Source organism: Euprymna scolopes, chromosome 15, assembly GCF_053919585.1.
Source record: "Euprymna scolopes isolate OS-2025 chromosome 15, ASM5391958v1, whole genome shotgun sequence".
Lineage (NCBI taxonomy): Eukaryota > Metazoa > Mollusca > Cephalopoda > Sepiida > Sepiolidae > Euprymna > Euprymna scolopes.
Window position 1 is genome coordinate 51369068 of NC_136496.1, and position 27151 is coordinate 51396218.

General features: G+C 32.6%; 1 long non-coding RNA gene across 1 annotated transcript in view; it reads left to right on the top strand.

Annotated features, from left to right (window-relative positions):
* The first annotated feature begins 6165 nt into the window (after nucleotides 1-6165).
* The window catches only part of LOC145293825 (uncharacterized), a 574943-nt gene continuing 553957 nt past the window's right edge, over nucleotides 6166-27151 (top strand). The window contains exon 1 of the long non-coding RNA XR_013869775.1: nucleotides 6166-6393. This is a non-coding gene — a long non-coding RNA (uncharacterized LOC145293825). The remainder of the gene's footprint in view (nucleotides 6394-27151) is intronic.

Sequence of the window (27151 nt, forward strand, 5' to 3'; positions counted from 1 at the left end):
TTTATAATAGACAAATACCTGAGGGAGTATCTATACAAAGATGGTGTTACAGAGTTTTAGCTTTGTACGACAGCTAAATCTCTCTCTCGGTTCAAAATGTTGACATCCAGCAACAAGCAAGAGCAAGATAGCCAGCAACAAGTCAAACTGCAGACCAGCTTAATGCGGGTACTGGTCTCTCGCTTTGTTGTTTTTTTTTTAAATAAAAAAAAATTACATACATACATACATACATACATACATATATACATACATAGACAGATGGCCTCTCTCTCTCTCTCTCTCTCTCTCTCTCTCTCTATATATATATATATATATATATATATATATATATATATATATAGGCCATCTGTCTATGTATGTATGTAATCTATCTGTTAGTTTATCTCTCTATCTCTCTCTCCCTCTCTCTCTCTCTCTATATATATATATATATATATATACACACACATATATATATACATATAGATAGATAGAAAGAGAGAGAGAGAGAGAGAGAGAGAGAGAGAGAGAAAGAGGAGGTATATAGATAGACTGATGGGTTACCGTTTTTACGCAAGCTAGTAGTAAAATTTTATGGAAACTACGAAAACAGGTAATATTAACGGCAACAGAAATCACTCCAAAAATAACAATATTTCTAGTTGTTTTCTCGGCGGCATTTATTATTATTATTATTATTATTATTATTATTATTAGCATTAGCAGTAGTAGTAGTAATAGTAGTAGTAGTAGAACTAGTAGTAGTAAGGTTAGTTATGGTCGTTACATTAGCAAAAAAGCTAATAACAACTATAATGGCGACCATTATAATGGTACTGCAGTAGTTTGGTGTTGTTTATGATAATAAGTTGAAGGTAGCGGCCGCTGTCGTCGTCACAATATTACATTAAACATTCTTAATAATGATAATCATGTCGAATGTATTGGAAATAAAACGGAATAGTGATGATGATGATGATGATGATGATGATGATGATGATGATGATGATGATGATGATTATGGTGGCGGAAGAAATGATGGTGTGTTGTGAAGAGAGAGAGAGAGAGAGAGAGAGAGAGAGAGAGAGAGAGAGAGGGGTTAGCAATTACTGTATCGATCTTGTATTGACATTACTTCTGTAGTACCGTAGTGAAAATACAAGGTTGATAGCTCTCACAAATGGTTTTACGCACAAACACAGAGAGAGGGGAAGATGCGATTAAAAAACAACAACAACAACAGCAATAGAATAATAATAATAATAATAATAATAATAATAATAATAATAATAATAATAATAATAAAACCATACAGTTAACGATAGGTTGTTATATATAGTTTGCACCGAATATTCTTCACAATATTTAAGCATAATGTTTTTCTTTCACTGAAAATAATATAATGACGCCAGTCATCACATTTTCATCAGCGTGTAGTATCTGGTGTCTACAAGTTCCTAGGGCCCATCCCCCTGGGTTTTATATCATCCTTCGATTGGTATAGTAGTTCGTGGAGCGCCTCTGACCGAGTTCGATCATTACAACTATGCTAGGGTTTCCGCTTTTAAGAGGAGCTGGATTCGGTACTTTAAACATACTTCATGTTGAATCGATTGTTCGTTGGAGAAGACGTGCAAATAAACAAACATAAAAAAAAACACTAACAACCATGACAAAAGATTACAAATACGTGTGTTGACATCAATAATAGGGTTGTTTCGTTACTACTGGTGTTTCGGCGAGAAACACAACTCATAAATTGCTAGTAGCAGTTTGACATCGACCATGACAATGACTGTAACACCATTTTGATGCTATTAACGTGCCATCTATATAACAACGACGTTTCAATCTTTATTGGCGCCGTATTGCTCCTTCTCTATCCCTTTGCACTTCGTTCCTCAGATTACCGATCATCAAAGAATAAGAATAACAGTACACATGTTTAAATATTTGGTTGAGTTTTTCCTTCTTTTTGCTTTCTCTCCCTTTCATTGTTTGATTCATTAAAATTTATTTCATTCTCTATCACCCGCACCCAATTCTATTAATCACTCCATTTATATCTATCAATCTATAGCTCGCTGTCATTTTCATCTTTCCACGATTATATCATTCTAGTTTCTCCACTCATTTCTTTGGATTTCATTATTTTTTACCTGTAATTTCTCCTACTTTTTCCCCTTCTTGTTCTTCTTCTTGTTATTCTTCATGCACACAAGTACTGATATATATATATATATATATATATATATATATATATATATATATATATATATATATATGTATACACATATATTAGGTATTTATTTACTATTTACTATTTATTATGAATATGTATTATGCATATATATACATATATATATTATGCATATTTATATATATATATATATCTATAAATATATATATATATATATATATATATATATATATATATATATATATATATACTATCAGGCCTTCCGGCGTTGTCCGGTTGTAAAATACGCCGCATAAATATCATATTTTAATTAATGCAAAATTCTTATTTGGTATACGCAGAAATACAGTACGTGTTAACCGTGACGTTAAATTCCTTTAAAAAATGAAGTAAATACACGATAGAACCGAGTATTATGTTTTTCTGGAAAGTTCACTTCTTGTAGGTAAAAAAAATACTCGGCATGAGATCAACACAAAAACCTAAAGACAGTGAGTCAAGTACGATAACCATTAGCCTAGTCTGACACAATTTTAAAGTGGGTTTTCAAACATAAGTAATCTGTCATGTGAACGATTCACGCATGTGCACCATTGAAAAAGTTAACAAACAGATAAAAATCCATAACATCACATATCAATTTTTCAATTTTCACATTTTAATAGACTTTTTTTCCCAGATGAACACCAAGTTTTTCACATGACTGAATATATATATATATATATATATATATATATATATATATATATATATATATATATATACCAAATTTCAAGTCTGTAGATCTAAAATTTGTTGTGTATACATATAGAGAAATGTCCTTATACACATTTTCACTTGTATAGTATTTTATAGAAGGCCGTCCGGAATTGCCCGGTCGTAATATACGCATAAATATCATATTTTAATAAATACACAAACTGCCACATGTGCATGCGAGTATTGTTTTGTTCTAAACAGTTCATTTCTTGTAAGTAAAAAAAAAAAAAATCCTCGAGCTCAGATCGAAACCAAACCCGAAAGACAGTGAATCAAATACGATAATGATTGAACTAGCTTGACAGATGTTTACAGAGTGTTTTCTTTACATGCGTATTCGTGAAACAGTTGACAAACAGATTAAAATTCAAAGACCCCCTTCCTCTCACCTACTAATTTTTCAGTTTTGACTCCATAGTAGCCCTTTTCCGGATGAAAACCGATTAAAACGTTTTCCACATGCCTAAATACCCTATATATTAATTTCAAGTGTTCTTTCTCACACACACATTTTCACTTTCATATATATATATATATATATATATATATATATATATATATATATATATATATAAATGGCTTGTTTGATTTTTCTCTTTGCTAAATAGTCCATTCATTTGTCATGTGTCTTTTCCAATTTTTTCTTCGTTCTTTTATTCTTTATTTTTGTTTGTTCTTTTAAAGTCTCTTTCCTTCTTTCTAACGTTCGTCCGTTCTGTCTTTTATATTCTATCTTTGAACTTGCCGGGTACTCACTTATTTTCACATACGGTTTTCACGCCCTTATTTTCTTTCCTTTCCCTCTCATTTCTTTCTATTTCCGTATTTGTAAGTCAAGTGTTTCACTCTTTCCACGAATTTTCATAATTGTTTCCTTTTCTTGTGTTCATATTAAATTAGAGACCTTCCGTCACTTTTCATCATAAACGTAATATTCTTCGTCTTTTTTTTAATTAATATAAACAGGGAGAAAGAGAAAAAACGAAATGAAAAAGAGGAAAAATTGAAAAAATAGGGGAAAAAGAAGAGAAAATTATATAAAGGTAAAGGGAAGTTGGAAGAAAGAGAGTTTTAGAAAAAGAGAGATAAAGGAAAAGATTGAAAGAGACGCGAGAAAGGAAGAGAAAAAAGAAAGAGTATAGGCGAAAAAGAAAAAGGAAAATGATATACAGAGAAAGGAGAGGAAAACGGAAAAACAAAATTAAATAGGAGGACAATAAATAAATAAATTAAAATATACCAAAAAGGAAGGGAGATTGTTGCACGCGCGTGCACTTATATATATATATATATATATATATATATATATATATATATATATATATATATATATATATTACTCCAATACACAGTCACAGCATGTTAATGTCTCTGCCGCAAGTCCAAAAACTACTACTGCTGTTACTATTACTATTATTACTACTACTGATACTGATACTATTCTGACTATTAGTAAATCTGCCGACTGCAGTTTTTTTTACAAAGATTGTAATTACTGTTCCGACTAGCAAGATCATCATCATCATCATCATCATCATCATCATCATCATCATCATCATCATCATCATCATCATCATCATCATCATCATCACCAGCCTTACTAGTGATAGTGTTCCGCGAAGAGGGTTGCCGCTTCCCATTCTACTAGCACCGCACCTGGCTGTAGTTGTTATACTTTCACTGCTGCTATCACCCACTGCTGTACCCGCCGCTACGGGAGGAGATTCTAACCCACTCTCGGCTAGAGCGATGATGGGAGAGCCTACGGTGGACAGGTAATCCAACTCAAAATGCAAAATGTTAGTCTCATGAATACACTTTGGGTAAAATATACACACACATATATGTACACGCATACACGCATTCATTTATATATCTAGACGTACATAAATACACACACATATAACTATATAGATAGATTGATAACTGTGTATATATGTACATATGTATGTATACTTGTCAAGGGTCCAGGAAGAAAACAAATTGTATATTAGAAGTGGAATATCCTAAAAGTTAAAGAAAAAATAGATAAATAACCATTCCAGTATCAGACTCAGCATCAAGTGGAATCTCTAAATATTCTTTTTTGGATCAGACGGATAAAAACTTGAAGAAATGTACGCGCCGCGTGAAAGACAGAAAGAGGCTAAAGGTGTGGATAGCCTCTGATTTGTCGGAGTGATGGTCAGATACACGGTTGGCTAAATCAGTAATTAAGACAATTCTAAGAACAGACCCACATGCATATGTTGGTTACAACTTGTAAACAAAACCAAATAAATGTTGAAAGAATATATGGAAGAATTTGGGATCCGAAGTAAAAATAAAAAAAAAATAAGACGAGTGATACAGGGGGGGAATCGGAAAGAACTGGAATGTTTTGATAAATTGGCGAGGTTATCGATGGGAAGAAGCGATTCGAAAGGAACACCGTCTTTCATTTTTCGAAGTGAAACTATAAAATATGAACACCAATTCAAAGACGGAAAATGATGAAGGAATACATTTTAATTCCAAACGGATTTATCCATACTCAGTGACAGAAAAATAGAAATAACGAATTAGATTCCACGATAGAAAGCAGAATTATTGAATATATATATATATATATATATATATATATATATATATATATATATATATATATATATGAAAAAGCAATCTATAAAGAGTTGAGTTTTCGACAAAGAAGGGAAAGAAAAAGGGGAACAAATGTTGATAAGAAAGAGAGAGCGAGCGGGACAGCTGTTGGATGACCAAATGCAGGAGTTTACCATTTAACAATCTGGAAAATATAGAAACATTTCAATCGTTCCTTTTAATTCTTATCGTTTTGCCTAAGAATTTTCACTTCTTGATCTTGTCTTTCAGTTGTTAAAAATCTAATATCTAAAAATGCTAAAAACTGCATCAATTTAAATGAAGGAAAAAGTTGAGTGATTTCGGATTTGTGTTATTTTCAGATGTTATTTGCGCCCTTCTGTTATTCTCCAACCGAATTAACGAAAGGTTTTTGGTTAAAAAGAAATACGCTCTCACCAAAGCCGTTGCTCCCACAGAAAAGTGTCCGTCTAATTTCCCTGACCATATTCTTCAAATCGATTGCTCTCTGTCTCCAGGGTTTGAAAAAATATGACATAACACGCGTACACATAGAAAATTTCCACCCTTATATATATATATATATATATATATATATATATATATATATATATATATATATATATATATATGCATCAAGCTAAAAAAATCCTATCTAAAATAATTTATCTACCAGCCTTCTAGTTGCTAGGTTTGACCACCATAATCATCGTTGCCACCACCACCGCCGCCGTCAATACATTTTCATTTAGATTTCTTTTTTTATCGACACTTCTCCCGTCATTGTCACTTGGTTTCTGTCGCCATCGTTTACAATTATGGACCCAAATCCGCTGACTTTACGTGATCGGGTGAGTCGATCCTTTTCTTCTTGTTTCGATTATCTTTCTATTTGCCTCCTTTGATTTTTCTGCTTCATTCTGAAATGAAAGCCAATCTCAAATCCTAAACGATGGATGTCATGATAAGCAACCATTTATTTTCCCAACTACACCAAAACATTGGCGCTATAAAGTCTTCTTACATGAAAAATATTTAACACTATAAGTCACGCTTGCATTTGTAAAGTAAACACCACTGAGCATTTTTATAAAATTGTAAAGTTTCACGGCATATCATCCTTTCAGGTTATAAAATAATTAAATATAATTTACAAAGAATTAATTTGATGAGATTACTTATACGTATATTGCTATTTTACTCGTTTCTGAGTGAGGATACATTGTAGATTTATAGCCCTTTTCAACAATATAATATTAGTGACGTTATTCCTGAAGTCAATCACACAAACTCTATCATAGTTGTCATAAATAACTGTAGGATCTTCTTGATAAATGTGTTACATATAACCACGCGTGTGCGCACACAGAGACACACACGCACAGACAGACAGACACACACACACACACACACACACACACACACACACACACACACATATATATATATATATATATATATATATATATATATATGTTAGAATGTCGCCAGCATTGTCCGGTCGTAAAATGTGCTTAAATATGATATTTTGATATCATTATCAGATTTTGTATTCATTATCATATTATATTGAACACGATATATAGTAATGATTTAAAAAGTTAAAAAAAGAAAAATGACTGAGAATCGAAACCAAAACGTTTAGCTTTCGATTTACTTTTTTCCTTTGACGTTAATGCCTGAGCAATGAAGATATGTTTTGCAAGGCTAAAAATTAAAACATGAAACAATAGCTATTACGTTACGCATGCATATTCGTAACACCGTCGTTCGACCTTCACCTCGCAAATTACATTTCTTTAATTTTCACATTTTTGCATCGATTGTCCCCGACTAAAATCTAAATATAAAGTTTCACGTGGGTCCGAATACCCTATATATAAAGTTTCATGTATGTAGACCAAAAACTGATAGACGAGTTTAGTAGACAAATTGTTTAAAACAAATATATATATACGCATACAAACTATATATAGAAAGACGTTTGCGTTTACTATAACCTTTTTACGCAAAAACTATGCAAGTCTAAATCATGTAGTATATGTGCATGAATATAATTACACGTAATAGTTAACTAAAGATGATCATCCGATCAGAAAACCGAAAAAAACTAATAGGGAATTAATTAAAATGAATGTTTAATTATCTAGATTTTTTGGAGATGAATGTACTCTCACAAACCATATATAACAAAGTCGTATTTTCTTTTTATATAAATAGAAAAAAAGGTTTTTATTTTTAATATCAGTACAAAAAAAAAACAATTTATAGGAGTATATGTATATACATAATGTATTAGCGTATATATGCGTGTCATGTTATATATTTAAGTAAATTTAAATCTCTTATACACAAGCACACAAATATAGACATTCTTAAATAAACAAATATCTGTGTAGATTATTTATATGAAAATGCTTGTATACAGATATACATTTTTGACAAATCACACACATATACTCTTAATACATATATGCATATATATGTATGAAATATTTTTCCAGATATAGTATAATTGATTTATGGTTAAATATGATTCACAAATAAAAATTAAATTTAAAGAAAAGATTGTGTGTTTAAGACAGTCAGTCAAATATATTACTTTAGCTGGTTTTAATCTATACACATACCACACGCGCGTGCGCACGCACACACATACACACACACACACACTATATATATATATATATATATATATATATATATATATATATATATATATATATATATATATATTGAAACCAAAACGTTTAGCTTTCCATTTACTTTTTCCTTTGATATTAATACCTGAGCTTGAAGATATGTTTGTTGCAAGGCTAAAAATCAAAACATGGACTATTACGTTACGCATGCATATTCGCAATGCCGTCGTTCGACCTTCACCTATCAAAGTATATTTCTTTAATTTCCACCGATTGTTCCCGGCTAAAACACATATATAAAGTTTCGCATGCGTTCGAATACCCTATATATTAAGTTCATGTATGTAGACCAAAAACTGACAGAGGAGTTTGGTAATCAAATTTTTAAAAACAAATATATATATACGTATACGTAAATATATATAGAACGAGGTTTGTGTTTCCTCTAACCTTTTTACGCAAATACTACGCAAGTATAAATCATGCAGAATATCTTAATGAATATAATTACACATAATAGTTAACTAAAGATGATCATCCCATTAGAAAAGCGGAAAAACAAGTAGAGAATTAATTAAAATGAATGTTTAGAAGAATATGCAAATTTAGTTCAATCTTTTGCTTTTCTTTTTAAATAAATAGAAAAGGGTTCGCCTTTTTTCTCCTTGTCCTTCGGGCCAAGATCTTTTTTCTGTTTTCAAAGTGTAGTATCTGTTTCGGCAAAGTAATATATGGGGCATTGCTCCTATAGCAATGCGTTTTGGTCAATTTAGGGGAACCCCTTCATACCAATTATAACTATCCAGTTCCCTCTCGGGGGAACTGGTACCCCTCCCCTCCTCTCACTCTCCACATTAAAAAACGGCCTTGTACCTAATTTGCTCAGTGGGAAAGCAAATAAATAACTAAATAGAAAAAAGGTTTTTACTATGAATACTATATGTATACTATATTAATACTATATTTATATATATGAATACTATATGTATACTATATTAATACTATATTTATATTATATGAATACTATATGAGTACTATATGAGTACTATATGAATACAGATGAATACTATATTAATATACACAAAAATAAAATTCTTAGGAATATACATTTCACATTGTACTTAACCTATTGATGATGTATTGAAATAGAAACTATTGCGTCAGATTCCTAAAGTTGTTTTCCCTATTAATTTTTTGTGTGTTTCTTGCACAAAAAAAAAAAAAAATAAGAACACATAACTATTTATGAAACTACTAAGAAAGATAAATTATCTTTTTTTGTACTTTCCGTTCCTTCTATTCATGGTTTATGTTTTTTTCAATTTTAATCTACTAAAATTTGAACTCATTTATGACGAATTCTTTCAAATAATAGACTTATAATTCGACATAAAGTGATTTGATTGTAATGTGTCGGCATACCTATATTTTGTCGAATATTATACGAACATTTTGTATTCACATATATTACTGTTTTATGTAATATACTTCAGTAGCCTTGTTCAATACGTTTGTTTGAAAAGGCACGAATTAGATGAAAGGTTCAAATACAGAATACACACACGAACGTATTTTTTTCAATCGTCAGATAATCGCGTATTTAAGAGCTCTATTAATCATCATAAATATACTCGATGATATATACATTTGCATATGCTTAATAAACTATGCAGAGATGCATAGCTGCACACACACGTAAATACGCACACACAGGTTTATATATATATATATATATATATATATATATATATATGTATATATTAGTATTTATTAGTATTATTATGAACCCTGTCCGCACGAAAATGTGTGCCTTCTACAATTAAAGAATGCTGTGCTTATTACTCTTGGTTTCTGAACGCTTATCTAAATAATCAGTTTGGAGACGTTGATTTTGAGATGTTATATATATTATATATATATATATATATATATATATATATATATATATATATATATATATAGAGAGAGAGAGAGAGAGAGAGAGAGAGAGATAAAGAGAGAGAGAAAGAGAGAGAGAAAGAGAGATGTATATTTGTGCTAGGTAAGCTTCAGAGAAAGGTTTATGTTACATTTTAGGGGGAAGTAGCAGGCTAATAATATATATATATATATATATATATATATATATATATATGATTGTATATATATTTGCTTGTAGCTAATCTTCTCATCGTTAACTGCAATAACGCGTCAAAAAGTTATGTGTATATATATATATATATATATATATATATATACATACATATATATGTGTGTGTGTGTGTGTGTGTGCGTGCGTGTGTGTGCGTGTGAGTGTTAATGTGTAAACACTGTTTAATCTCTATACATATTTTGGCATAGATTACCTACACGCCTACTTTTTCTCATCGTTTCAAATTAACCTAGCGTACATGTATATATCTGGTGTCGCAATCTCTTTCTGTCTCTGCCCTCTCTCTCTCTCTCTCTCTCTCTCTCTCTCTCTCTCTCTATATATATATATATATATATATATATATATATATATATATATGAAAAGTAACGTAAAAATAAATGCAAATGCATAATACATGGAAAATGCTCATGTGATGTTTCGATACAATTTAGCCTTTCTTTAAATCTGCAATAACGAAGAGAGACAACATCGCTAGAAATAAATAATTACGTTAAAAATTGTATGCGACATAGGAAAAGCAAAGCTATACAACGCTAAATAGAAATGATTTAGTTTTTGACATTAAATTTGGTGTCAAATTCAAATCAATCATTTTTATTTTATAATGCTGAAAATGATTTTGATCAGTTTGTGTTCGCTTTGGAAATTATTGTTTGAACTAAGCTAATTTTATGTTTACCTATCAAAAATAAACGAAAGCCGCCTTTTCTGTCGACCACAGCAGTGTCTTACAAATCCGCAAAGATAATACTGGGATTAATAATAAGACTCTGACAAGATTATTACGTGGCCAACTTCAGCCAGCATCGAAATAAGTATCTTATAATTAGCAAAAGTTATAGTATTACCTAAGTATAAACCACAATTTTGGAAATCGTGCGGGATATGTTTTATCTGAGAGACCATTCTCTAAAGTATTAGCTCCTTATTTCAAAGGGTTTATTGCCTTTCGACAAGGAAGGGTATTATTTCCCCATGTCTTTCAGTATCCGCATTCGTGATGGATTTTCATCAGAACTAATCGGACTATGTTTGCAATCAAACAAAAGTGCCTCCTTTGCGAGGGAGTGTGGCTTACGCTTTCAATAGCAAGCCATACTCTAATAGTATACCCAAGGGACATTATTTACTTATTATTTATTGTATAAATATGTGAAATCTAGAAAAAGGTAGTGCTATCTATAGTTTTGATTTGTAATAATAGAACCAAAAAGAAAAGTATGTTCTTCGCGTTCTGTTTTGCTAAATCGCTCTTCTACATCCGTTAGCTTTAAAATGCGATATTCTTTTGGTTAGATAGTGAGAATACCTAATATTTTAACTTAAACGAAAAGAAACTTTAATGTTTTATTAACATCAGAAATCTCATAGAACTGAAGCCAAATGTATTATTTATTATCGTATAAATATAATATACGGATATTATCGTTTGGCTCGCTGGTGGTCTTCAGTTTTCGTTATCATATGAATTAGCCGACCTTTTCAGGTTTGCTATTTTTTTTCATTATCTAAAATTAATTACTCAAACAAGAGTTCTGCACAAAGTTCATGTTCCCTTAAACAAGATTAACATATTATAATGATACTGACCCTTGTCTAGAATCTTTACTTAAATTTATATTAAATATCCAATCTTTTTATTCTAAAAAATATTTCAATATTTGTATTGCTAAAGTTTCAAGAGACTTAAAATGTATTGAAACTCAGGGAACCTTGTTTAATATCAATCTAATGACTATGGATCAAATTCAACCTTAAACTCAACATATTTTCATTTTCCAATGGAAACCTTTGTCCATATTGTGCTCCTAAAAACATTTAAAAACTCCACAAAATCTGACATTTGAGGAATATTTATTGACGTCTAACACATATTGTTAAAATTTCATAAAAATTGAGCAATCCAGATTTTCATAAAAATCTTTCATCTTTTTTGCATTAATCAAATTAAATTAAATTAAATTTAATTAAATTAAATTGAATCAAATCAAATTAAATTTAATTTAATTAAATTGAAAAATGCAGCGCAAATTTTGACCCTCATGAATAACAGCTGTGTTCTAGAATTCGTAACGATCATTAATTAGTTCAAGAGTGAATCCAGTACACACACACACATATGTGCGTCTATATATATATATATATATATATATATATATATATATATATATATATATATATATAATATAACAATTTGCCTAGAGTTATACGGAACATCCAATGTCAAAAGCATATTACATTTTTTGTGCCTTTAAATAGTTTCATGTACAGATGAATAATAATGTAAAAATCACATAACGACATTTCTGACAGTGGAATATTTATGAAACTATGACAATAAGCTACCTTTGTTATTTATTCTTGTCATAAAACATTAAACATGACAATTTTCTTATGTTTATGTTAATAATCCAAATTATATGTTATTGATATAAAACATAATCAACTTTAACACGCATACATAGTTTATTAACAAAATGTATATAGCTTCGTTTTGGAATTTATATGTGTACAACCATTTTTAAGTATATTTTAAAGTTATATATATATATATATATATATATATATATATATATATATATATATATATATATATATATATACACAATTTTTATTTGTTTTTAAATGAGAATATGTCGCTACACATTCATGATCGTATTTCGGTCAGCTATTTACTACTAACTAGAGACCTCTTCAGGCGGTACTGCTTATACGAAAGCGAAGTTTGTAATGAAAATATCTGAGGTCTTCAGCGTCATAAGGAATTAATATCTGGAAGTTCTGTCGCATGTTGTTTAAAAAAAAGGAACAAAAGAATACAATCTAATTTTATGTAAAGAAAACAAACCAGAGCTGTGGATTATGGTCTGTGTTGAATTATAGTAATAAAGAGGGAAACATATTCCTATGTTTTACAACATGTGACAGAATTCCAGATATTAATTCCTTATGACGGTGAAAATCTCAGATATTTTTTATTTCGAACTTAGCTTTCGTAGAAGCAGAATCGCCCGAAGAAATCTCTAGTTACTAGTAAATAGCTGACCGAAATATACTCATGAATATGTAGTTTCATATAATTGCTTGTGTAATAACCAATAGGAATTATATGTTTCCTTTCTTCGGTATTAAACACTCAGGGATTAACCTTGTTAAACTTTATGATTAATTTGTCTCTGGAAAATATAAATTTGTTATATATATATATATATATATATATATATATATATATATATATATATATATATATATATATATATATATATACATCAGAAAAAATGATCTAACAATAAACTGGTACGGAATCCTATGATTTTACAAGATATTATTGGCAGCAATATTCTATAAGTACTATCCCACCTAAATAAAAAAAAATTGTTCGATATACACGATAGGGCAAATAAATCAAATTTTAGTCATTCAATAAATTTAAAAATTCATGACGTGAAATGTTTAAATTTCAAATCAAAAGATTTTTATTATTCTATGTAAGACAAAGAATACATCTGAAATATTATAACTCCTTATCCTATTAGATTTCGATGTCTTCCAGCTCTTCAGAAAAAAATATTAGCAAATAGTTATAAAGCTTTACACCTTATTTTCTAAAGTCAGTGAGCCGCCATAGAAAATCACAATTAAACGTTGTTTAATTATTTAAATGTCATAGAGTAAGGGACGTTAATGAAAAGAATATAAAAATTCACATCCAAATTGCATGGTAAAATCCGAAGTGAAAATAAATACAGAAAAAATATAAACATTTATATATTTTTCGTATTGATTTTTTATCCACACACACACACGCGCACGCGCGCACACACACACACACGCACGCGCGCACACACACACACATATATATACTTACATACTTATATACTTAAATACTTACATACTTACTCTTACATATACTTACATACTTATACATATATATATACTTACATACTTATACACACACACACACACATATATATATATATTATGAAAACGAAAATATATATATATTATGAATATATATATATATATATATATATATATATATATATATATATATATATATATATATATATATATATTATGAAAACGAAAAAGCAAAATATTAAAAAACCTCCAGGTCATAGTGGAGTAAGACCGATTTAGGAATACTGAAAAATATAAATACATTTTATTAAAAAATTGTTTTGCCAAATAACTCGTATATTTTATATTTTTGTCTTTCTCTCTTTCTCTCTCTATCAAATTCCATGTGGGTATATGTGCGTATATATTTATAAATACATCTATAATAATTTTTATAATTTATGTCTTTTTTTGTTATCTCACTACTATTAAACGTGAAAAAGATATCATTAATACTAAATAATAAATTTAAATTTAATTAATGATAATAATTTCAAGATTTCAAAATAGTTCACGCTTATATATATATATATATATATATATATATATATATATATATAAATTCAAACTCGACATGGTTTATTTTTATATGTACTTTTCAAGTGTCTAATAAATGAATATTATGTAGTATACAAATATAATTGGGATTAACGAATACTATTGTATATACGCAAAAATCTAAACCATTGTACTTTTATTATAATTATTATACAATTAAGTAAAGATATTTTATTAAATTGTGATAGGAGATATTTATATGAAACTTCCGGCGTTATATGATGCTGACGTTGTGAAGATCGATCCTACATATGCATCTTAATCAAAATGATGAATAAACAAGAAACATTTTAAATGAATGAAAAGATAGCAAACAATATACATCGTGCGTCAACGTGTAGTTTTATACAAATAATTTGAAATTTTATTTTTTGAATACATACATATTTTATTTTTTGAATACATACATATTTTATTTTTTGAATACATACATATTTATATATAATTTCATTTGACACTCATATATTTGTTTGATTTAATATATATTTCCGATTTCTCCGGAATTGCTTGAAAATCTGGCAACAGTTTGTAATAGATTCTTCGGTGTTTTGTTAGTAATATGAATTTACTCCCTTTCTCTTTCACTCTCTATCTCTATCTCTGTCTCTCTGTCTGTCTTTCTCTCTCTCTCTATCTCTCTTTCTCTCTATGTCTCCCTCTCTTTGTCTCTATCTCTGTCTATATATATATGTGTGTATATATATATGTGTGTGTATATATATATGTGTATATATATATGTGTGTATATATATATATATATATATATATATATATATATATATATATTAGCAGTTCAGTCCGGCTTTGCTTGGACCCTATGTACTGTTTATAACTTTATGTGCATATGTATAGATATATATATATTAAAAAGTTTGACTCATGTCCAAGTAATCTACATATAAAAGTCCAAGTTTTTAGACAAAAAATTGGCGAAGGAGTTTGATAGAGTTTGAAACGGTCAACTCTTTCAACTTGGACCTCTTAGGAGCCAAACCCTCGCCTAAAAACTAATTTAAAAGCTTGCTGCATGTTTGAATACACTTTATGCAAAATTTCAAACGTTTAGACCAAATATTTGCTGAATAGTTTGCTAGAGACCGTAAAGGCCAAATCTTTTGAACTTTAACCTCTTGGCAGCCAAATTTTCGGCCAAAATTAAATTAAAAAACTTTGTCTCTATCACATTTACTGTCTTGGGCTCAAATCAAATTAAATTGTTAACCATTATCCAAGTAACCTACATTAAAATTTCAAGTGCTTGGACCCAAATCTGGCGGAGGAGTTTGGCAGAATCTGCAAATGTAAATTCTTTCAACTTTGACCTCTTGGCAGCCAAATGTTCGCCCAAAAACTGATTAAAAAGCTTGCCGACTGTCTGAATACCCTTTATGTAAAATTTCAAAAGTTTAGACCCAAAACTGGCTGAATAGTTTGCTAGAAACCACAAAGGTAAAAAATCTTTTGAACTCTGACTCCTTGGAAGCCAAATTTTCAGGAAAAAAACATTAAAAATTTGCCCTATGGCTGAATACACTTTATGTAAAATTCCAAATGTGCTGACCAAAATTTGGCTGTCTTATTTATTAGAGACCGCAGAGATCAAATGTTTCTGAACTTTGGCCCCAATTTTGACACCTTAACATTTATTATTTTGGGCTCAAATCAAATGATAAGTAAAATGTTCAAGTAAACCAAATCTAAAATTTCAAGTGTTTAGATCCAAAATTAGCGGAGAAGTTTGGTACTGTTCTAAAAGGCCAAATCGGTGAACTTTGACCCCTTAACAGCAAAATTTCTGACCGAAACCCAATTTAAAAGATTTTGACAAATCTCAATACCTTTTATGTTAAATCTCGAGTCTGTAGACCAAACATTGGCAGAGTTATGCGTAGGGAAATGTACACAGACAGACACACACGCAGACAATTTCACTTTTATAGATACTAGCGTGGGTGCCCGGCGTTGCCCGGGTGTTTGTAGGTGTGTGTGGAACAAAATAAAAAAAAAGTAATAGTAGGAAGGAAGGCTCGAACTCGTACCGCGAAGGAGGAAAAGGACAGGAAAGCATTACGTCTTAACTGTTACGAAGAAAACACAACCGGGGTTGACGTAGGTTTAAATTAAGGCTAGACATTCGGAAAAGGGGGATGACTATCGAAAATATCGGTGAAAAAAGCGACCCCTCCTTGTAGAAAAGTGCCCACTGGAGGGTAAAGAAATTAATGTTTTTAGCCATTTTTTCGGTATTTGTGGTCTGAAGGGTCGAACTTAAAAACGATACTGATCTTGTGAAAATCCGCTGCCTCTGTCGAAATTTTTAGGCAGACATACAAAGATACATACATACATTTATATATTGATAGCTCAAATTTTCGACCCAAAACGATTAAAAAGCTTTCCCTTTCTCTGAATACCCTTTATGTAAAATTTCAAATGTTTAGACCAGAAATTGTCTGAGTAATTTGGTAGAGACCGCAGAGGTCAAGTTTTCTTTAACATTTATCCCTATTATGACCACATTAACATTTATTTTTTGAGCTTAAATCAAGTAATTAAGTTAGATCCCTGTCTAAGAAATCTTTATCTTACATTTAAATTGTTTAGACCCAAAACTGGCGGAGGAGTTTGTTATAGTTCTCAAAAGTCTAATTGTTGAACTTTGACAACTTAACAGTAAAATTTCTGGCCGAAAACCGCTTACAAAGATTTTCCCAAATCTCAGTACCCTGTATATTAAATTTCGAGTCTGTAGACGTAATATTGACAGAATTATTGCGTAGGGAAATGTATGTAGAAATACACACACACACAGGCAGACAGAGATATACGTTCACTTTTATATATATATATCTATATCTATCTATCTATCTATCTATCTATCTTTTATACTAGTATTTCAGCCCGGCATTGCCCGGGTGTTTGGAGGTGTATGTTGAGCAAAAAAAAAAAAAAAATGTGGCAGTAGCTGTTACGACCACCGCTAAACCGGAAATGACGTAGGTTTTAATTAAGGTTAGAAAATAGACAATGCAGAAAAGTGCCCAGTTGAAGGTAAAAATATTAATGTTTTTAGCCAATTTTTCGATATTTGTCGTCTGAAAGGGCGAACTTCCAAACGATACTGATCTTGTAAAAATCCGTCGCATCTGTCGAAAATTTTAGGCACACATGCAAACATACATACATTTATATATTGGTAACTAAAAATATTCGGCCCAAAGCGATTAAAAAGCTTGCCCTATCTCTGAATACCCTTTATGTAAAATTTCAAATGTTTAGACCAGAAATTGTGTAAGTAATTTGGTAGAGACCGTCGAGGTCAATTTTTTTTAACTTTGACCCCATATTCTGTCACTTTAACATTTATTGTCTTAGGCTCACATCTAGTTATTAAGTTAGATCCATGTCTAAGGAACCTATATCTAAAATTTCAAGTGTTTAGACCCAAAATTGTCAGAGAAGTTTGGTAGAGTTCTCAAAGGTCAGATCGTTGAATTTTGACCTCTTACCAGCCAAATTTTTGTCCGACAACAGATCGCAAAGTTTTTCTCAACTCTCGGTACACAAAAAAGTGGTAATAGGGAGGCAGGCAGGCTCGAACCTGTACCGCGAAGAAGGAAAAGAACGTGAAAAAAACGTGAGGTCTTTGCTGTTACGACCACCGCCAAACCGGTAGAGACGTACGTTTTATTTTAAGGTAAGACAACGAAAAAGAGGGGATGACTTTCGAAAATATCGGCGAAAAAGCGACCCCTGCCTGTAGAAAAGTGCCCACTGGAGAGTAAAGGCATTAATGTTATTACCCACTTTTTCGGCATTTGTCGTCTGAAGGGATAGGCTTCAAAACGATACTAATCTTGTGAAAATCTGTCGCCTCTGTCGAAAGTTTTAGGCAGACATGCAAACATACATACATACATTTATATATTGGTAGCTGAAATTTTCAACCCAAACCGATTAAAATGCTTGCCCTATCTCTGAATACCCTGTATGTAAAATTTCAAATGTTTACACCAGAAATTGTCTGAGTAAGTCGGTAAAGACCGCAGAGGTCAATTTTTTCAAAACTTTGCCACCTATTATGACCACATTAACATTTATTTTTTGGGCTCAAATCAAATTACTAAGTTAGATCCATATCCAAGGAACGTATATCAAAAGTTTCAAGAGTGTAGACCCTAAATTGTCGGAGGAGTTTGGTAGAGTTCTCAAAGGTCAAATCGTTGAACTTTGACCCCTTAATTGCAAAATTTCTGGCCGAAATCTAATTACAATGATTTACCAAAATCTCAGTACCCTGTATATCAAATTTCGAGTCTGTAGACTGAAAATTGACAGATATATTGTGTAGGGAAATGTATACAGTGAACGTGTCTGTGTTTGTGTGTCTGTATGTGTACAACATTTTCATACGCAATAACTCTGTCAATTTTCAATCTACTAACTTGAAATTTCATATACAGGGTACTGAGATAGGGAATGATCTCTGTAATTCGCTTTCGATGAAAAATGTGGGTGTTTAGGGGTTAATGTTCAACGATGTAATCTTTGAGAACTATACCAAACTCCTCCCACAATTTTAGGTCTAACACTTGAAATTTTAGAGACAGCTTCCGTAGACATGGATCTAACTTAATAACTTGATTTGAGACCAAAACAATAAATGTGAAGGGATCATAATAGGGGTCAAACTTTAAAAAAATTGACCACTTTTTTTTTGTTTAACATACATCGCCAAACACCCGGGCAACGCCGGGCTGAAATGCTAGTACATCTATAAAAGTGAACGTGTATGTGTGTCTGTGTGTGTGTCTGTGTGTGTGTCTGTGTGTGTGTGTACATTCCCCTATGCAATAACTCAGTCAACAGTCTACAGACTCAAAATTTGATATACAGGGTACTGAGATTTGGGAAAATCTTTGTGATCCGTTTACGGCAAGAAATTTGGCAGTTAGGGGATAAAAGTGCAACGAGTTGACCTTTGAGAACTCTACCAAACTCCTTCGACAATTTTGGGTCTAAACACTTGAAATTTTAGATATAGGTTCCTTAGACATGGATCTAACTTTATAACTAGAGGTGAGCCTAAGACAATAAATGTTAAAGTGACAGAATATGGGGTCAAAGTTAAAAAAAATTGACCTCGACGGTCTCTACCAAATTACTTACACAATTTCTGGTCTAAACATTTGAAATTTTACATAAAGGGTATTCAGGGATAGGGCAAGCTTTTTAATCGCTTTGGGTCGAATATTTTATGTTACCAATATATAAATGTATGTATGTATGTATGTTTGCATGTCTGCATAAAATTTTCGACAGAGGCAACGGATTTTTACAAGATCAGTACGTTTTGAAATTCGACGTTTCAGACGACAAATATCGAAAAATTGGCTAAAACATATCTTCACCTTACACTAGGCACTTTTCTACAGGGAGGAGGTCGCTTTTTTCGCCGATATTTGTGAAAGATATTCACTGCTTTCGAATGTCTAGCCTTAATTTAAACATAAGTCACCTCAGGTTTGGTGGCGGTCGTAACCCCGAAGACGTCAGGTTCCCCCCCCGTTCCTTTCCTCCTTTACGGTACGGGTTCGAGCCTTCCTTCGTACTACCACTTTTTTCTTATGGAGAGTAGAACACGCATTGTGGATGCGTTATCGGCAGCTCCCTTTACTCTCGCTTCTCCTTATTTTTCCCTCAGTCCTCATTTTTTAATGAATGATTTTTCTGACAAAGGAAGAAGAAAAGGCTGTTTTCTAGGTTGGCAGTATTTTGCGTGAACAGTTGGCAGAGATGGCGGAAATTGTCTGTTTCTATGACTATCCTTGTAGCCATGTCACTAGTAAGGGTGCTGAAGGTAAACGTTTTATCTGGGCTGACGTTATCCGCCTGATAGTCAGGGACCCGAACCTTGGATTAACCACTAAGAAGGCTGTCCTATCAGCAGGTGCAAAGTACTGGGGCTGCTGTATTGCCATTTGGTGAATGGATTCTTGTGGGGCCTTTCGATGCCATATTAGTGGGTAATTGTTAAGCTTTACCTTATCATGTTCTACAAAAAAAATTCATTGTTTCTTTTTCTCTTTTAGTTTCCCCTCTGTGTCCTACTCTAAGTAAATCAGACGACCTAGTCCACAAATTCCAAAATTCCATCATGACAAGTTTCAAGAATAATACACGATTAAACCCGGTTCTCCAACTTCCAACGTAGACCCCTACTACCATGTCTTCTTCTCCAACATCAGGGGTCTACGTTCTAACCTTCTAGAGGTTGAAACACAATTACAGGAGACTAAACCAGACCTTTTATTTTTAAGCGAAACTGGCATTGGACAGGCTATTTCCCTAAATGAGTTCGCAATTAAAGGTTACTCTAACTTAACTTCTTAATCTGACCCCCAAGATCGCCATGGGCATGGAATATGTGCCTATATTAAAGATGCCTTCCATGTGGTAGGGACATCTCCAGAGAAGATCCTAACTTACCCTATATGTGCTTCCGGGTTGCATTAGCTCACACTACTGCATTTATATTTACTCTCTATCGCCCCCACAACAGCATATCTGAGAAAATTGACCAAGTCCTATCTGCTTATCCTTCAGCTAACATTCACGTATGTGGAAACTTTAATTTCACAACATCGAATGGTTGACCCACTCAAACAAGACCGATGATGTGGGGAGGTTCTGTCATGATTTCTCCATTGCTTATGACCTCACTCAGATTGTTCACGAACCCACCCGTGTGCCCGACAATGACGGCCAGTATGCGAGTCTACTAGACCTTTTTCTCACAACTTGCCCTGAACTATGTTAAGTTTCTGTTCTGTCTCTTCTTGGATCTTCCGACCACTCTGTTGTATCAATTAAGATAAAAATGAAATGTAATAAGTCCTCAGACGTACCTCTCCATCGTACAGTATATCAATACACTATAGCTGACTGGGATAGCTTCCGTACATTTATATCGGATCTACATCTGCATTCCATGTTTAAAAAGGATGTGTCCTCTATAGTATCAGACCTGACGGAATGGTTAATTGTAGGTATAGACCGTTTCATGCCCTCGAAAAAGTTCCAGCAAAAACCTAACAGCCAGCCATGGTTCTCTCCAGAATGTGCTGCTGCCATTGCGCATAGAAATCACTTTTTCCACTGCTTCCAACGTAATAGATGTATGGAAACTAAAGCCGCTTTCAGCACTGCCAGCAACCATTGTAAGAAAGTAATAAAGAACGCAAGAGAGTTGCATGTTCAATTTGTCCAGTCCAAAGTAGCTGAGCAGCGGCTTGGCTCCCACCAGTTTTGACAAATAGCAAACAGAATCCTGAACAGAAGCGCATGCTCTATCCCAACTATCATCAATGGACCTGAGGTAATCTCGTCAGCATCAGACAAGGCCAAACTCTTTGCCAATAACTTTGCAGTGAATTTTACCCTTTGCGACCAAGGCCGCCAACCCCCAATATTTCCTCCTGTATCAGAAAACACACTATGTGATATACATATATCTGTACGTGATGTTGGCAAGCTAATCAAAAACCTTGATTCCAGTAAAGCAACTGGCCCTGACGGTATCCAATTATAGTACTCAAAAAACTTCAACCAGAACTAGCGCCCATACTTACAAAACTGTTTAAACGTTATCTTAAGGAGAATAGCTTCCCATCATCCTGGAAAATCTCATCAGTATGCCCTGTATTTAAGAATTCAGGTGATCGCTCATCTACCTCTCAGTACAGGCCAATAAGTCTCCTGTGCGTCATGAGTAAGTTGCTGGAATCTGTGTTAAATACAAAAATAACCTTCTTAGTGACACTCAATATGGGTTCCGTTCTGCTAGATCTACAACAGATGTGCTAACAGTTATATCTCATAGGATTAGCAAATCTCTCGACGGAAGCAACCTTTCTTGGGCAATTGCTCTTGACATATCTAAGGCCTTTGATAGGGTATGGCATAAATGGTTACTTCACAAGATCTCCAGCTATGGTATAGCTGGAAATGTCTTCTCAATTATTAAATCATTTATTCCTGATAGGTTCATAAGAGTAGTATTTGAGGGGCAAAAATCAGAAGCTCACAGTATTAATGCTGGTGTCCCTCAGGGGTCCATCATGGGCCCAACTCTTTTCCTGATCTACATTAATGATCTTCCAAATCACATCCTTACATCATTTGCAGACATTAATGCTGATGACACTACCATTTATGGTAGCACATCTAAGACAGTAAACGACCAAGTTCTCCCCGATTCTCTCTCCTCTTATCTGGAGCACGTGGTACAATGGGGAAAGGAGTGTCTGTTTACTTGTAATGTATCTATAACCAAGCTTCTCTCTTTACATTATAAATATTCTGATCCACATCTGGCATCAATTGAAATGAGTTGCTCTCGTCTTCAGGAGGCCTCAAGTTTTGACAAGCTCTGGGCTTGACTATTACCCCTGATCTTAAATGGGACACGTACATCAAATCTGTTGCCAAGGGCGCTGGAAAAATGGTGGGATCTTTCTATCGATCCAGTAGATATCTCACTGCTGATGCAATTCTCTATCTATATAAGAGCCAGGTACGTCCACGGATAGAATACTGTTGCCACATCTGGGCAGGAGCTGCTAGAAAAGACTTGTCCTGCCTTGATAGAGTTCAAAATAGACTTCGTAGCCTCGTAGGAGATGTCCTTTTCTTTTCCCTGCAACCTCAATCTAAGAGAAGAGATGTAGCGAGTTTGTCTCTGATGTATGGTTATTTTCATGGAAAGTGTTCGACTGAGCTTCAGTCTATGGTTCCCCCTCACCAAACTTTCACAAGCTGAAAACACTATCAATAATTCCCCCACTCTCTATCTGTGCCTAAACCTAAACGTAGATTCCATGATCAAAGCTTCTTTCTTAGAACTGCACGCCTGTGGAATTGTCTTCCGTTTTCCTGCTTTCCGGCTAACTACAATATGGTTGTCTTCAAGTCTAACGTAAATAAGTTCTTGATGAGTTGTTCCATATAAGTTAACAAATTTACCGAATTTTCATTACTAATGATTACTATATTGTTCAATTTCTACTGTACACTCTTTATCCCTTATCCTTGAGTGGCCTCTTGTCCTTGATAATGTGATGATGCCTGTGTAAAAAAAAAAAATTCTGGTCTAAACATTTGAAATTTTTACATTAAGCGTATTCAGAGATAGGGCAAGCTTTTTATTCGGTTTGGGTCCAAAACTTTTGGTTAGCAATATATAAATCTATGTATGTTTGCATGTCTGTCTAAAACTTTCGACAGAGGCGACAGATTTTTAAAAGATCGTTTTGAAATTCGACGTTTCAGACGACAAATATCGAAAACCTGGCTAAAACATCAATATTTTTACTTTCAATTGGACACTTTTCTACAAGGGGTCGCTTTTTTCGCCGATATTTTTGAAAGCCATCCTCTTCTTTCGATTATCTAGCCTTAATTAAAACCTGCGTCACTTCCGGTTTGGCGGTGGTTGTAACAGCAAGGACGTCACGTTTTTTCCCGCCCTTTTCTTCCCTTGTGGTACGGGTTCGAGCTTGCCTTTCTACTAACACTTTTTTTTTTTTTTTTTTGCTCAACACACACATCCCAACACCCGGGCAACGCCAGGCTTAAATGCTAGTATATCTCTCAAAGTGAAAGTGTCTTTCTCTGTGTGTGTGTGTGTGTGTCTGTCTGTCTAGATACATTTCCCTACACAATAACACTATCAATTGACTCGAAATTTGATATACAGGATATTGAGATTTGGGAAAATCCTTGCAATCCGTTTTCGGCTGTTAAGGGGTCAAAGTTCAACGATTTGATTTAAGAGAACTCTAAAAAATCCTCCGACAATTTTGGGTATAAATAATTGAAATTTCAGATATCGTTTTCTTGGACATGGATCTAACTTAATAACTTGATTTGAGCCCCAAACAATAAATGTTAAGGGATCATAATAGGTATCAAAATGTAAAAAAATTGACCGCTTAGGTCTCTACCAAATTACTCAGACAGTTTCTGGTCTAAACATTTAACATTTTATATAAAGGGTATTCAGAAATAGAGCAAGCTTTTTAATCGGTTTGGGTCGAAGATTTTTAGTTACCGATATATACATGTATGGATGTATATATGTTTGCATGTCTGCCTAAAACTTTCGACAGATGCGGCGGATTTTTACAAGATCAGTATCGTTTTGAAAACTGACCTTTCAGACGACAAATATCGAAAAATTGGTTAAAAACATTAACATCTACACCTTAAACTGCAACTTTTCTTCAGGGGGGGTCGCTTTTTTCGCCAATATTTTCGAAAGTCATCCTCTCCTTTTGATTGTCTAGCCTTAATTTAAACCTACGTCACTTCCGGTTTGGCGGTGGTCTTTACAGCGAAGGCGTCGGGTTTTTTCCCGTTCTTTTCCTCCTTCCCTGTACGGGTTCGAGCCTGCCTTCCTACTACCACTTTTTTGGGGTTTTTTTTTTTGCTCAACATACACCTCCAAACACCCTGGCAACGCCGGGCACCTATACTAGTATGTAATAAAAACAATATATATATATATATATATATATATATATATATATATATATATATATATATATATATATATATATCGAGATACACGCATATATGTACATGTACATATATCTTTATATCTATAAAAGTAAAAATGTCTGCGTCTGCGTGTGTCTCTCTATCTGTGTACATTTCACTATCAAATAACTCTGTCAATTTTAGGTCCACAGACTCAAGATTTGACATGAAGGTTATTGAGATTTGGGAAAATCTTTTTAATACATTTTCGGCCAGTAATTGTACTGTCAAGAGGGGCAAAATTCAACGATTTGACCTTTGAAAACTCTACCAAACTTGTCCTGTTGGGGTCAAATTTAAAAAAAGTTTACTTCTGCTGTCTCCAGCAAATTACTCAGCCAATTTTTGTTCTAAACGATTGAAGCTTTACATAAATTGTATTCAGACATGCAGCAAGCTTTCAAATCAGTTTGGGGAAAAATTTGGCTGCCAAGAAGTCAAAGTTAATAGAGTTGACCTTTGCAGTCACTACCTTACTCCCCTGTCAATTTTTGGTCTAAACACTTTTAGATGTAGGTTACTTTAACATGGGGAAACATTTGAATTGAATTTGAGCCCAAAGCAATAAATGTTAAGGGGTCAAAATTTGTGTCAAAGTATAAAAAAATCAACCTCTGCGATCTCTAGCAACTTTTTTCTGTGGTAGTTAAGGAAGCTTTTTATATAGAAAGGCATTACCGTACACATTCACACTTTTTTATATATACATATGCCATAAAGTTATGAACAGTACATAGCGTCCGAGCAAAGCCGGGCTGAACTGCTAGTAATATAATAAAGCAATATATATATATATAATATAATATAATATAATAGTAATATAATAAAGCAATATATATATATATATATATATATATATATATATATATATATATATATATATATATATATATATATAAAACAAGAAGCTAAAGTAATCAAATATGACATAGTACAGATAATGTTTTATTTCAGTATTCACTCAACCGTACTCAATATGCGTGCAGAACTTCTGAAATAAAACATAAATATTCCTGTTTGGTCTACTGTACATATATATATATATATATATATATATATATATATATATATATATATATATATATATATATATATATACGTGTGTGTGTGTGTGTGTATCTATTTCCACAATCAAACAATGTCGCAGCTGACACAAGCCATGAAAGACACAAACAGGAACTCTTAAGATTTAAGTTTGCCTTCATTTAGAACCATTCGTAGAACATATCTGAACTTGGAATTCGAAACACAAGTCGTTAGCATACGAGACGGGTATCCTTCCGCCTGAGTTACCGGACTGCATACAAAAAGTCTATTAATTAACACAAATCTAAGAAACCACAACAAAGTCCAACAATGGAATATACCTACTTCTTCTGAACAACTCCTAAGAACCCAGGTCGATATTTCAAATTAGGAGTTATACACTCAAAAGGGCGATGACACCCAACAAGTTTACTCAACGAGCAAATTAGCAAATTATATTTTTTTATGTGTAAGATGCTATATATTTATTTCAACAATCAAACAACGACGCACTTCACACAAGCTATAAAAGCCGAAAACCAGAGTTCCTAGACTTGAGTTTTCCTCTCATTTGAATTTATCAATAGAACATATCCCGAACTGGGTTTCGATAGACGAGTTCAGATATTTTCAACAGATTAGCACAAGTGAGGTTGAAACATGTGTCTAGGACTTCCGGCCTGTAGCTATTATTGTTTGTGTAAGCTACGACGTGGTTTGTGGAAATAA